Here is a 14,718-nt window from a genome sequence, read left to right on the forward strand (position 1 = left end):
TAAATATTTGGAAATGTGTCAATGTCTGTTTCGTAGCTATTGAAGCTTATATCGTGGGAAGGATAGATCCTTGTTCTCTGGGACCATTCAACTGACTTCTCACTGTTTTCTGCAGGAAGGAAAAGTTTTCTTCTTGTTCCTCCTCTTGTGCTCCAGTCCTTGAGGGAGCTCCACATTTCTGCAATTTTTAAAACCTACTAAATGGAGCTGCAGCCAATGGTAGAGCTCTTGCTTAGCAGGCATGAGACCCTGGGTTCCATCACCAGTTTGCAAAAATCAAAATAAAATAAAGCACAGATATTAAGAAAGAACGTAGGCATTGGTGTTTTCTAGACTGGAGTGTAAATTTCCCTGATCCTTTCTTGATTTGAGATTCAGGAAAGTTATTTGACTTGTTTGTGCTTCAATTGTCATCTTGAAAATGAGAACTTATGTATACCTTTATTAGATATGGGCAGTGATTTTAATAAGATTATCCTCAAGAAATTGGGAAATAAGATAGTAAAATTATTCTCATAGAGTTATGAAATTAATATAAAAAACACTTCAGAATACTATTTTATTAAAGGGCTAAAGAAGAAAAAAAAGAGAGTAGTTCCAGTTGGGATAAATTTCAGAATTATATAGTGGCAGTGGTGAGTCTTCTTTAAGGCCCTATACTTCCCATCCTCTTATTGAAAAGCCTTTCCATCCTTTTCAGATGATTGCTAGAAATATTTTAGTAAAAGAAGGTAAAAATTTCTGAGCTAAGGAAAAAATGTGTCTATTATTAGGGAAGGTGGTCAGTCACGGAGACTGAGAAAAATGGCGGTTCTTAGATTTAAAAAAAAATTGTGAAAGCTTATTCTAGACCTGTCCAGGGGAATGTGCTTACCATATTTGCATACATGTCCCATTTGCCTCATTCCTGTGATTGTTATGTTAATATGGTAAAAGTAGACGGATAAGGTCAATAATCAAAAGGGGATTATTCAAGGAGGACCTGACCTAGTTAGACAAACCTGTTATTAGAAGACTCAGACATTCTCTGAAGTCATCTACCACACAGAACTCAACACTAAGTAGCTTCTTTGTATTGATTCTGGCTTCCAAATGAACATTTATCAGGAGACACACATGCACACACACACACACACAGACACACGCACACCCACATACACACACAAGCACATACGTATATCTATGTTTTAAAGCGTTTTTGTCAAGCTGTTTTCCACTGGCTTGAAGAAACAACCAATAAACAAGCACCACAAACTGGATATTAGAATTTAAACATAATGAACCTGGGATAAGCAAGGCATGAGCAGTTAGAGCTGGGGGTGTAACTTTCCTAGCATGTGTCCTGGGTTTAATCCCCAGCACACAAAACCTAAATAAAAGGAAACAACAAAGCAAAACAAAAATGTAAAGACATACCTACGGATTTTAAGAAAATTGAGAAAAGTAATGTTGAATGAAGAATTTTGAGAAGAGGGGGCATTTAGAAGGTTGTTTTCACTTTTTGTATAATGAGTCAACCTGGCTAAGCTATAGCCCCAACCACTCAATCAAACACTAATCCAGATGCTTCTACAGTTGAATTTTTTCAGACAAAATCAAAGTCCCTAATAAGTTGACCTTTAGTTAAAAAAAAAAAGATAAATTATTCTAATAGTCTGAGTGGGTCTGATTGAGTTGGAAGGCGTTAAAAATCAAGGTTGAAGTTTCAAAGAGAGAGACAGAGACAGAGAGATGACATTCTTCTTGGGGACAAATGGACAACACCTTTGGGCCATGCTGTGAGTTCCCTCTTGGTCTCAATTCTTCCCTTCCTGATGGCCTGTTTTATGGATTCCATAAAATTCCGCGTGGCTTGCCCACAATTACTGCTCTAGTTTGCTCAGGCTGTTATTTCAGAATACTCTAGAATGGCTTATAAATAAGAGGAGATTATTTCTCACTGTCTGGTGGCTGGATAGTCTGTGATTGAGTTGCTTGCATCTTTGGTGTCTGGAAAGGCCCTCTTCTAGTGCAGAACTGTCTTCTTACCATGTCTGCATGTGATACCAGGGGCATGGGATCTCTCAGGGCCCCTTTCATAAGAATACCAATCCCATCCCCGAAATCACATTGGTGATCAGGTTTTAACATATGAATTTGGGAGGAGACCCAAACATTCAGTTGATAGAGATAAGATGAGCCAATTCCTCATAACAAATGATATAAAAGAATCAAGGTGAGCTTTTAGAAATGAAAGGAAATATTTAAGCAGTAATTTTCAAGGAAACTCTGGGTCACCTTTATCTTGTGGGATATTGAGAAAGGGAGAGTAGGAGAAAGGGGGACAGAGAGAAAGAGAGTGGGGGAGAGAGAAATGGAGACAGAGAGAGAGACATAGAGAGACAGAGACAGAGAGACAGAATGAAGGAGCAGGAGAATAGGAACCAGGAAACAAAAGAGGAAGAACGTTCTTTTGACTATAGGAGTGAGGTAAAAATTTGAATGGGACCATCAACTCTGAAGTCAAATGCCTGGTTTGCGTTTTAGCTCCGCATCATATGGTTTTGGCATGTTGGGCTGATTAACTTAGATTTCTGTTCCTTCAGTTTGTTTAGCACGCAGAAATAATTATAAAACCAGCTGAGTTGTGTGGTAAATTTAAAGATGTAATTCCTACAGAGTGCTCAATGTCTAATATAAGGTGAGTATAAAAATCCATCCACATTAGCTCTTCAATTTACCAGCAATTAGAATTTTAAGGTATTCATCAGGAAAACAGTGTCTCTCAGTATTGCAGTGAGAGGCTTTTGTAGCAATTAGAGCACCTACAGTAGGAAGGGCCAGGGAGGCAAAGATCAGGCAGACAGAAGCTGTAGAACCAGAGGATCACCAGCCCTGACTTAGTGATTGGTGTTAGCCTTGGAGCTGTTGGTGGACTGGAAGTTGTACATCAGAGGCTGATGCCTGCTGGCATATCTGCATGGGTCTGTCACCATGCTGGCTGCCTTGGCCTCTGAGTAAGAGCATCTGTTCACTTCCATATTCCAAATCTCCAACCTGGAATAAGACAGGAAAGGGGGCCCTAAGGAAATGGCCTTGGATATGCTCAGTAACTCTAAGTTGACAAAGCACCACCCAGCACAGAGGTCTTGTTTTGGCTTGAGCAAATAGGAATTTGAGTTCAGGTAGTATTTTAGAGGGCATCTTGCTTTGATTGTTGGCATTGCTGCCTGTATGGAAACGAGAGAGAGAGAGAGAGAGAGAGAGAGAGAGAGAGAGAGAGAGAGAGAGAGAGAGAGAGAGAGAGATAAGAAAAAGTGGAGGTAAGTGTGAAGGTTCGTTTTAGGAGTCAATTTGGTGGCATTAAGAGATACCGAGATAGCTCATACAGAACTATTGTTTTTAAATGTGTGTTTGTTTTGGGGAGAGATTAAAATATGAATCAGTGGACCGAATAAAGAAGATCTACCACCACCAATGTGAGTGGGAATCATTAAATCCTTTGAGGGCCTCATAGCACAAAAAGCAGAGGAAGGTCAAATTCACTCTCTGCTTGCGTTGGGACATTTACCATTTGCTATCAAACATGGGAGCTTCTGGTTTTCTGGCTTTTGAACTCAGGCTGAATTACCCCGCCTGATTTCCTGGTTCTTCAACATTTTGGGACTCTTCAGAGACTTTTAAGTCTCTGTAACTGTGTAAGCCAATTCCCATAATAAACCATTTATGTGTATCTATATGCCACACTGGTTCCACTGCTCTGGGAACCTCTGATCAATGCAGGCACAGCCCTGGTACTCTGTGCAAGTTGTGCTAATTTCTGGAAACCTTGGGCAGCCTTCTGCCAGAAACAGCCTCTGTCCTTGCCCATTTGCTCCTGAGGATGGGCCCTACTGAAGGGACTGACACAGGCACTCAGCTCCAGGGACCAGGGTATTTCTTCTGTCCCACTGTGTGATCTTTAGGTTGACCTGAGTTCTCCATTTCAGGGTCTCGCCCACCATCTCTCGCACTACAGACTGGCTCTTCTATTGCCTTATCCTCCGATTATTTGTTCATTCCATCACCTCAAAATTTCTATTTATCTGCCTTTTCCAGATATGTGTGATTTAGTAACTATACTCGCCATTGGATTCTCCTCCTTTCTCTCCTTGTTCTTTTCCAAGAAGTGTATCTTATTTGCTTATTATTCACTTGTAGTCATAATTACACAGGATTTGGGATTAGGCCATTTCAGGGGTCTCTCAGCCTGTAGCTTGGCTGTCTTTATACCACGTTCCTTTTTCTGGTTGAGTATTCCTTGGCCTGAGATTGAATCATGGCACCTGTGTACAAGTTACATGTACCTCAGAAAGTGGCCTGGGTGAGCGGCAGCAGCCAGGCCTGCCACAGGACAAGAGGTCCAGTTGGTAATTTCCATATTATACAAATAAAGCATATTTATAAAAAAATGCCAAGTGCCTGAGTGATGGTTAATTTTGTCTTTCAACCTGACTGAGTTAAGGGATGCTCAGGTAACTGGTACAGCATTATTTCGCGTGCATTTCTGAGGATGTTTCTAGAAAAGGATAGCAGTTGGATTGGTAGTGAAAGTAAAGATCTGTTCTTACCAGTGTGGGTGGGAATCCTCTAATATGTTGAGGGTCTGAACAGATCAAAAAGACAGAGCAAGTGCCAACTTTCTGTCTCCTCTGGAACTGGGCCATCCATCTCCTACTCTCTGTGGCTGTCAGTGATCCTGGTTCTGAGGACTTGGACTTGAGCTTACACTTACACCATCGGCTCCTCTGGATCTCAGCCTTTGACCCTGGGCTGGAATACCACCACCAGTCTTCCCGGGCCTCCAGCTTTGGGAGACTTTGGGACTTCTTAGCCACCATAATCACATAAGCCACTCCTTCAGGACATTTTTTTCTGTGGATCTGTATAAATTCTATTGGTTCTGTTTCTCTGGAGAATCCTGACTAAAATATCCAGGTATTCTACAAAACACCTTCCATGCATTGTTTAATATGATCCTCAGAATGACTTTAAGATGTGAATTTTAAATAATTTGTTAAATTATTTAACTTTCTTCTCAGGAGAATTGAGGATTGTGGATACTAAACAGGTTGGCCCAGGGCACATACCTGGTACAGGTGGAACTGGGATTTGAAGGACGGCAGTTGGCCTCTGAAGCACACTCTGCTAATGTCAACACGCCTGTTAGATGTCAGATTCGAACTGTCTTTTAAATTTGATTTCATCAAATACCTAAGATGGTTATGTTGTATTGGAGCAGCTGAAAGTCAACAAGGGGAAATTACATCGAATTCTTCACTGGTACAAACAAAACATTTGGGACTGTTGATAAACCATTCTAGCATAACAATCCATGGACCCTAAAAGAATGCACTAACTTGAACCACGGATTCTAAGTAAGTATCTTCACTTCCTATTCTTCATTCTAATTTTATTTTTTTAAAAAACAATTAGTATAACTTCTCAGAAATCTCTTTCCTTAATAAATTAATAACTATTTGAATTGCTCTTCATGCAGAAATATCTATTATGCTATTAATTTGAAATGACACAGCTGATTTGCCAGTCCAAATGCATATCACAGTACCTATTCCAGGGAGTAGCACACTGTAACAATTTTGTACTAGGAAGTGTCAGTGGTCTGATGAAAATATGAACAATGTTGTCCTAGTCATCATGTATGTAAATCCCATTTGTTTTATTTTCTTTTAAAAATAACATTTTTTTTTCATGGTCTTTCTTCATTTACTCTCTGTCCTCCAGGCTTTCACTATTTATCCCTGACTTGAATTATTCTACTGAAATGGGCTTTATCACTTTAAGAAGGCCAACTGTTAGGAAAGAACTTCCCTGGCTATTTGGATACACTTATGGTTCAATAAGTAGTCAACCCTGCGGACAAGGAATTCAAAAGGGGAGTTATGATTTGCCAGGGTGTGTCACAGCTCCAGCCATCAGTGTTCGCCCAGTTGAAACTACAAGACTAAAAATAATCCAATTAAGTAACAACAGTGTATATTGAATTAGTGCTGAACAGATGGTAAAGTATCCTCCATTCATCATTAATTAATGTTCATTTGGCTCCCACAGAGAAGGACTGTGTGCCTCAGCTCCCTAAAGATACAGATGAGACTTCTTGATATACAAGAAGAAGGCTATAGGATTTGGTAAACAACAACAAAAACCCAAAACAAAAAATTATACACCTTGAAGGTGCTGGAATGGGTTCATGGAATAAATCATTCCTAGAAATGGGAATGCCAAAGGCCTTGAAGATTGTATGACCTCAAGATAGGACTTTGGGAATAAGCAGACCAGAAACTATGACTTTCCTGGTTTAAGAAGAATTTAAAATTGTACATATATCTTTTATCCCTCTTCTCCTTCACATGCCAGAAGAGATACTCTATGATTATGAAATTTTCTCTTAATATTGTCCTTTCATTTTTATTTTATGGGTACTTAGTTTATATCTCTTTTTGTGGTTTAAATTTATAAATACATTTATATTTGTTTAAATATCTAGTTTATATCTATTACTTTTCCCTCTTGACCACACATATATCTGTGGTCAACATATATAGTTGGAGATATATATATATATATATATTTATATATATATATATATATATATATATATTTATATATATATATATATATATTTATATATTTATATGGAGGGTTGACTACTTATTGAGTGATAAGCACATCACTTTATCAACATTTATAGTTACTAAAGTGAGACTCAAACCTAATAATCTTCCCTGAGCATTTGTGAACAGTGGTGTTTCAGAGGATATCAAGTTGTTACATATTTTGTGATGCCATAATTGCTATATTTTTCCCTGACATAATAAATACAGAGTAGACTCTCTGGATTGTCTCTTTTCTTATAACTCTTTTTGGGAGTCATGTTTTTTGTTGTATTCTCATATTAAAAGCAAAAGAGCTTTCAAGTTAAAAAAAAAAGTTCACCCAATGATGGAACACTCATTGAAGTTGTTTCAAAAATTGATTCATTTTCAATATCATTTTTATTGTAAAAGTTTATTTTGTGGATAAAGTGATCACTTAATTAAGGATTTCACTTTTATATTTATTCAACTTCTTCATTTTGGAATTTACATTTCTAAAATCTCTAATCATCCAAAGCAGCTAGTTGCTCACCTGTTTCAATTCCCCCCCGCCCCTACCAAATGAGCTCATGATCTGAAGAGGTGGCCCTCTATTTGGTTAAAATTCAATGCCTCTTTGGAACCCCTGTTGTAAGTAGGAATGACCAAGGATATATAAAAATATACATTTCAGGCACAGTTTCTGAGAAGACCTACTAAAGGAGCTCGATTGGCTTGACCTTGACTGGAATGCTGTCACCCTCCCCGTCACTTCAAACGTACGTACCCTTCCCAATTTAATCTTGCCCTTGAATGGTCTAACATATAGAATTTTTAACTTTTTCCTGCGTTTTGTTGCCTGGTTCCCCCATAGAATATAAGCCTCATGAGACAAGTAATTTTATAGATTTTCATTTACTAGAATGGGGCCAGATATATTTGTTAAGTGAATGAATTGTGATTGGGAATTGGTTGACTAAAGGTGGTGGAGGAAAATCACTAAAGTTTATGTTTGGAAAGCTGAAAGTCTGAAAGCCACTGTTACGGTTTGGATGTGAGATGTCTCCTAAAAGTTCATGTGTGAGAATGTGCAAGAAGGTTCAGAGGAGAAATAATTGGGTTACAGAGTCTCAACCCAATCTGTGAATTAATCCTATGATGGGATTAGTTGAGTGGTAACTGGAGACAGGTGGGCTGTGGCTAGAGGAGGTAGGTCACTGGGGGCATGGCTTTGGGTACATCTTTGTATCTGGCAAGTGGAGTCTCTCTGCTGTCTGATCATCATGTAGCAGCACTTCCCTCTGCCACATTCATCTGCCATGATATTAAGTCTCACCTTGAGCCCCAAGGAATGGATTCGACTGTGTATGGATTGAGACCTCTGAAATTCTGAGCCCCCAAATAAACTCTTCCTCCCCTACAATTGTTCTGGTGTGTCTTCTAGTCACAGCAGTGTAAAGGCTGACTACAGCAGCCATGTAGAAAATAAATAGCAGAAAATTGTGTCCAAGTTTCAAAGCATAAATAAAAAAGTCAGAGAACTCTTACTTTCAAGAGCAAAAGTGTCACGACCCCCTTGCCTGCAAGGAAGACGCGACTCAGGAATCTTCTTTCAGCAGTTTATTCAGGCCCCTGATATTCTTCTAATGATTCTTCTACTACCCGGAATAATAATTGGATGCCCCTCCCAGCCTTAATAAAGCACCTCGAACCCCAATGCAAAGCTGCCACGTGTACCCTTCTCACAGGGTGCTAGAAAATGACACGCCAACTTTCTCTGATAAGGAGCTGGGAACACGCCAACTCTCTTTGATATGGAGTTGTCCTTCACAGACCACAACAGAGCCAGCGCCATCATGTAATGGCGACCACAGTCCGCAGGAACGGCTCACCACAGCTCCCCCTTTTTGTTTCACTAAGACAATACAGGCGAGAGTAGAGGTCCTATCCCACTGTGCAAAAGTGGCTGCATAGTATGGGCCAGCCCCAGGGGGCGCCTTCCCCAGACCTGACACCATATCAGCCGACGCCTTTTTTCGTGGGGCGGGGCGGAGACACGTCAAACCCGCATGCAATAGGACATGCTCCCCTTGAGGTCCCTCTTCTCAATGGATCACTCAAGTGCAGTGCCTTGCCTCGCATCCTGTATCGTGACGATGGTGAGTAAGAGGGAATAGCTGAGGTCGAACTGTGGCCATGCAGAGGTACAACTACAAACAAGTTGGCAGCACCCTGAAAGAAAGGCACGGACTTTAAAGTGATAGATAAAGACCAGTGTGGAAACCCTTCTGCGTGCAATGGCAACAAGACCCGCAGAGTGCAAGGGCTTTCCAGCACTAAGAGAAAGACAAAAGAAGGACATGTCGTACCCAGTGCAATGTTATAATAACTTGGGGTGCAACGACCATGTCAAAGGCACTAGTGTAGAAACCCATCTGCGTGCAATGGTAGCAAGACCGGCAGAGTGCAAGGGCTTTCTGACACTAAGAGAATAACGAGGAAAGACATGTCAATCCCAGTGCAATGTTATAATAACTTGGGGTGCAATGACCATGTCAAAAGTTTAGTGCTTAAGATGCGCAAGCCAGACCTGTGGCGAGTTGCCAGTTTCTAAAGCAGCAAGAGCTTGTATGATCATAGCCTTATCTTGAGCACTACGAGCCTTAAGGCGACAGAGAAACCACAAACAGAGGAACATACCAAAACAACACAGTGCACCAAAAATGCCTACTCCCACCCACTCTTTAAAAAAGGAAAAAGCAGAAGATATCCAATTGGTGAATTGACCCAGAGTCACGGGATCGACACGGGTACTATTCAAGACAGCTATCTGGGTTAGTTGAGACTGGATCATGTCTTCCGCTTCCATGGACCAATTTCCGGCCAGATATCCACCAATGATGTGGGAAGCATTCCTGGAATCATTAAATCTGACAGAGGTTATACATAAATGTGCACGTTGGTCAATGCAGCCTAAAAGTACTAGGTCAGCCAATTCTTCTACCTGAGCTTGAAGAAAATCTATTCTTTGGTTGGTAGCTAAAATCCCCGACAAAATATGTTGATTAATCGCATTTTGTGATTCAAGTATAGTGGACGTTTGTTGAACAACTTGATTAATAGTGGCAGCAGTTTGTACTTGACAGGCCATGGCTACTCCGGCCGTAACTGCTTAGCAGCAGATGCCGCCACGGCTGTCAATATAGCTGCCGTGATTCCAAAATCTCTGCGGACTCTAAGTAGCTCTACAATAGGAAATTTATCTGGATCCGCAGTGACTGGGATTGGGACAAAAGTTGGAATTTTCATAATTACTGCTACAGTCCAAGAACCATTCCAACACTCAGATAAGAAACAGGTAATAATAGAACAATCCAGCATCCCCAATGAGGTGTGATTAGCTAAAAGGAACAGGAACGGGGATTGGATACAGACCATTGCAGGAGGCAATGTGGCATAATGTAACAGAGAGTTGAACGAAACAGATGTAAGCCTATTACCTCGTTCACTCTCCTTAGTAGTGCCAGAAACATTAGCCAGCCAACTTTTGGCTCCTAGTAATTGAGCCAATGCGGAAATATCGGCTGAAGCCCCCTTCTCATTGGAAATTAGCCATTGAAACCAGGACCAACCTGTTCCTGTAGAGGAGTTGGCATTGTTGTTAAAGTTATAAACATATCTCTTCAGAGGGGGGGAAAAGGAGAAACCTTTAGCAACTTGATGTTTCTCCCAAGAATGATCCTGACAAGGCGTAAATGTCGGGGGAAAACCAAAATTAGGGGTACAGTAAGGAGAGGCCTTGAAATGAGTGGCATAGCAAGTACTATTAGAAGAAGGAGGCATTGGGATTAATACCTCGGAGATAATAGCTAAAGTAGTTATGTTTAAAACAGAGCTAGTTGCGGGGGTCCCTGAGCCTGATTGCTTCCCTGAAACTACTTGGCTCAATACAGCACTGAGAATACTCCCTGAGACTCGACTGGACCGTAATGGGTCCTCCCAGTTAGTCAAATTTTTGGTCTTAAGGCTAATACAATTAGTGTTCCCAAGACTGAAACAAAAAACTCCTGTGAGATTAACTTGAGACTGATTAAAAATATTTTCCATGTCCCCTCTAGGAGAGGTACAAGGAGCAGACATCTCACATGAGGTAGAAAAAAGAGTGGGGAGGACACTAGAATTACTATGAACTGGCATTGGCATTGGCCATGCCCGTGCCACTGCCCACCACTGCATTGGTGCCATCTGTACCGTTGGCACCAGCATCAGAGCCAGAGCACTCATCAGAATTAAACTCCTCATCATGGGACTGTTGTGGCACCTCCTGCTGCTGGTTAGTAGATCTCGAGACTCTTCTTGTCCGGCGTTCAGGGATCCACAGCGGCTCCGTGCGATCCTGGGGAAAAACACATACAGATCCTCGTGCCCATGTCAGCACGGGGTCAGGGCCGTTCCATTGGCCCGTAAGAACATCCTTCCACTTAACATAGCCAGTCACAGAGGGCTGAGGGGACACATGTCTATCGGCCGCAGAGCGGCCATGAATATCCAAATTCAAAAAATTAATGGTAAAAAGAGCTAAGGACAGGCGTTCTTTAGGAGTGTGGTCAACTCCTATTCCCCCTTTTTGTTTTTCTAAGGTTTCTTTTAAGGTGCGGTGGGCACGTTCAACAATGCCTTGCCCTTGAGGATTGTAAGGCAACCCATGAGCAAGTTGTACTCCCATAGTAGAACAAAAAGATGTAAACTGTCTGCCAGTATAAGCAGGTCCATTATCAGTCTTAAGGGATGCAGGTGCACCCCATGCTGCCCATGCCTCTAAGCAATGAGTAATAACATTACGTGCCTTTTCTCCCGATAAAGCAGAAGCATGAATAATTCCAGAGTATGTGTCAATAGAAACATGTACATATTTGAGGTTACCAAAGTCAGGCACGTGAGTTACGTCCATTTGCCAGACGACCAATGGCTTCAATCCTCGTGGGTTTACACCATAAGTAGGAGGATGAAGAAATGTGACACAATGGGGACATTGTAATACTATCTGACGAGCATCTGCTCTGGAGATGGAAAAACGTCTGCGCAGTGTCATAGCATTGACATGAAAGTTGTGGTGAAACAATTTAGCTTCTTCTAAGGAGGAGGCCAAGCATACCAACTGGCTTCTAGTTGCCGAGTCAGCACAGGCATTACCCTGTGATAACGGGCCAGGAAGAGAGGTGTGAGCCCAAATGTGCAGTGGATAAAAAGGGGCAGTACGGCTACGGATAAGCTGTTGAAGCTGATTAAAGTAAGCAGACACAGCATGGGTGTCACTAATAGCTCCTACAGCCTCCAGAATTTTGAGTGCCTGCACCACATAAATGGAGTCCGAAATGAGATTGAAAGGAAAAGAACACTGTTTAAAAACTTCAATGACAATTTGCAGTTCTACCCATTGTGGATTTCCAGGAGCAAATTGATGCTGGACTGGGGGAGAGTCATTAATCACATAAGCTCCCATTCCAGACTTAGAGCCATCAGTAAAAATATTAACAGCCCCTGGAATTGGAGTGGGTGAAGTTACTCTAGGGAAAATGATAGGATGCTCTTTAACAAAATGGAGTAATGGATGAGAAGGGTAATGATTATCAATATCCCCTTGAAACGAGCAACATAGAATAGCCCAGTTGTCTAGAGTAGCACACAAAACATTAAGTTGAACTTTAGAATAGGGTATGATAAGAGAAGAAGGTGCTTGTCCAAAAAATTGAATGCTCTGTTGAATCCCTCTAAGTGCTAACGCTGCAACAGCATCAGGATAGTATTCTAAAGATTTTCCTGGGGATACATGTGGGTGGATCCATAGTAAAGGCCCATCTTGCCACAGTACTCCAGTAGGCTGCCGCATAGTGGCAAGCACACATAACTGGAAAGGTTTATCACTCTGGAGCCTGCATAGAGTGGCATGTTGTATAGCTTCTTCTACTTTTATAAGGGCCGCTCTGGCCTCTTTAGTGAGGTACGAGGGGAAGTAAGATCTGGATCACCCTTAAGAATAGCATACAAAGGCTGGAGCACGATATTAGGAATATGTAAATAACCTCTTATCCAATTAATATCTCCCAACAGTTTTTGAAAGTCATTTAAAGTTTGGAGATCTTGAGTTCTTATAGTAACTTTTTGTGGTTTTAACATGTCATATCCAATCGTTGCTCCCAAATACTGAATAGAATCCCCTGTTTGAACCTTCTCAGGTGCAATATGTAATCCATACTGAGCTAACAACTTCACCAAGTCTTTATAGGCCTCATAAACTGACTGTTGTAATTTGGCTGCCAATAATACATCATCCATATAATGAATAATCTTGATGGAAGGATATTGTTGTCTGAGAGGTGCGAGTGCCTTCCCTACATACATCTGGCAAATCGTAGGACTGTTAGACATTCCCTGTGGTAAAACAACCCACTCAAACCTTTGATCTGGTTCCTCGTGATTACACGAGGGAAGGGTGAAGGCAAAACGCTGTGAGTCCTTAGGATGCAAAGGAATAGAAAAGAAACAGTCTTTAATGTCAATAGCAATGATATGCCAGCCCTGAGGAAAAGAGGAAAGCAGCGGCAGCCTGAAACACCCCCGCCATACGGAGGCGGATCGGGAGGCCGCCCGTTCTTGAGCCCTTGCTTATCTCTGTTCCCTGTACCTAAACTCCCTAGCTGCCGGGACAGCGTTCTTATCTCCTCCTCCTCAGCGTCTTCTGCCTCTGACCCACTTTCGCATGGGGGCGTGCGCAGCACACTGAGATCTGGATACAGTCTCCTCCCGTTCTCCACGCCCCGCACACTCCCCTCTTCCTGAGACACTTCACTCTCTGTTGTTTCTGATTTTTCCTCATGCAATTGTTCTAAAACCTCCTGCCCTTTAACAAGCGCTTCTTGGCATCGGCCATCCGTAAGACAACTACGGACCATCTTCCAGAGGGGTATCACCCCGCCCTCTAGCATGCCCTGCTCACGAGCAAAGTCAAGGTCTTTGCCTAATTTATCCCAGCTGGGTGTAGTGAGGCTGCCTGAAAATGCAAACCACGGTGCAGCGACATCTACTCTCTGTAAAAATCTCTCTAAGGTACTGCGTTTCACCTCCAGTCCCTTGGAATGTAAAAGGCCATTGAGGGCTAGAAGGAGTGGACTTGAAGTCACAGCACCCATAACGCAACACAAGAAAACACAGAAATCAAAAGTGAAAGTACACAAAACAAAACGAACATACACAGAAAACAAAAACGAAAATACAGAGTGCAATTGCTATGAGATGTAACGCCCTCTCTTTTTACAGAGGAGCAGGTACCTTTTAATGCTCCCTCTTTATGTATAGAGGAGCCTCCGCTTTTTAACAGCGGGTCCCACCTTACCTGGGACTTACCGGCGCGCCTCCCTGACTGCTGAAAGTTCTGGTTCCTGGGTGTTTCTTTGTTTCTTTTCTCCCGGGTCTCGGCACCACTTGTCACGACCCCCTTGCCTGCAAGGAAGACGCGACTCAGGAATCTTCTTTCAGCAGTTTATTCAGGCCCCTGATATTCTTCTAATGATTCTTCTACTACCCGGAATAATAATTGGATGCCCCTCCCAGCCTTAATAAAGCACCTCGAACCCCAATGCAAAGCTGCCACGTGTACCCTTCTCACAGGGTGCTAGAAAATGACACGCCAACTTTCTCTGATAAGGAGCTGGGAACACGCCAACTCTCTTTGATATGGAGTTGTCCTTCACAGACCACAACAGAGCCAGCGCCATCATGTAATGGCGACCACAGTCCGCAGGAACGGCTCACCACACAAAAGGATAAGGAATGAAGCAAGGAAATACAGGAAGAAGAGACACAAAGAGCTTAATGAGAGAGAACTGCAGAAGTGAAGAGGAGGGACGTGTTTTTCTTGAGTGGGAACAAGAATACCCAGATATGGGAGAACAGAGTGGGTGATGGCGATGATGGAAAGGAAGGAGACCCAAACCCAACATCTCGGTCTTCTAAGAGGAACGGGATGCAGGCAGTCTGCCTTCCATAAGGAAGGGGCGGAGATGGGGGAATGGAGGAGTGGAAAGGTTTTGTGATACCAGCCACT

The 14,718-nt window shown here is 42.1% G+C and overlaps 1 long non-coding RNA gene across 1 annotated transcript; it reads right to left on the reverse strand.

The window, feature by feature from the left end:
- Positions 1 to 8,219: 8,219 nt before the first annotated feature.
- LOC144365635 (uncharacterized) lies at positions 8,220 to 14,424 on the reverse strand. Its single transcript, XR_013424327.1, has 2 exons — positions 14,008 to 14,424; positions 8,220 to 11,010 (listed from the first exon to the last, which is right to left on the reverse strand). It is a non-coding gene; the product is annotated as an uncharacterized LOC144365635 (long non-coding RNA).
- Between the last annotated feature and the right edge of the window lie 294 nt (positions 14,425 to 14,718).

This window comes from Ictidomys tridecemlineatus, chromosome 1 (assembly GCF_052094955.1).
Source record: "Ictidomys tridecemlineatus isolate mIctTri1 chromosome 1, mIctTri1.hap1, whole genome shotgun sequence".
NCBI lineage: Eukaryota > Metazoa > Chordata > Mammalia > Rodentia > Sciuridae > Ictidomys > Ictidomys tridecemlineatus.